At 58.4% G+C, this 250-nt stretch overlaps 1 protein-coding gene across 1 annotated transcript in view; it reads left to right on the top strand.

Annotated features, from left to right (window-relative positions):
* Positions 1-250, top strand: part of LOC109927398 (tubulin tyrosine ligase-like family, member 6) — a 49,130-nt gene that overhangs the window by 7,121 nt on the left and 41,759 nt on the right. The gene's annotated exons all lie outside the window — the stretch shown is intronic.

Raw genomic sequence — 250 nt, 5'->3', positions numbered from 1 at the left:
CCTCTCTCGCTGACCGGTCTGTCTCACTGTTTCCCTCTCTCGCTGACTGGTCTGTCTCGCTGTTTCTCCCTCTCGCTGACCGGTCTGTCCCACTCTATCCCTCTCTCACTGACCGGTCTGTCCCACTCTATCCCTCTCTCACTGATTGGTCTGTCTCACTCTTTCCCTCTCTCGCTGACCGGTGGGTCTCACTGTTTCTCCCTCTCTCGCTGACCGGTGGGTCTCACTGTTTCTCCCTCTCGCTGACCGG

The sequence above is a fragment of the Rhincodon typus genome, chromosome 36 (genome assembly GCF_021869965.1).
Source record: "Rhincodon typus isolate 14 chromosome 36, sRhiTyp1.1, whole genome shotgun sequence".
Taxonomy (NCBI): Eukaryota; Metazoa; Chordata; class Chondrichthyes; order Orectolobiformes; family Rhincodontidae; genus Rhincodon; species Rhincodon typus.
Note: the sequence above shows the minus strand (reverse complement) of the source record. Positions and strands in the feature narration are given on the sequence as shown.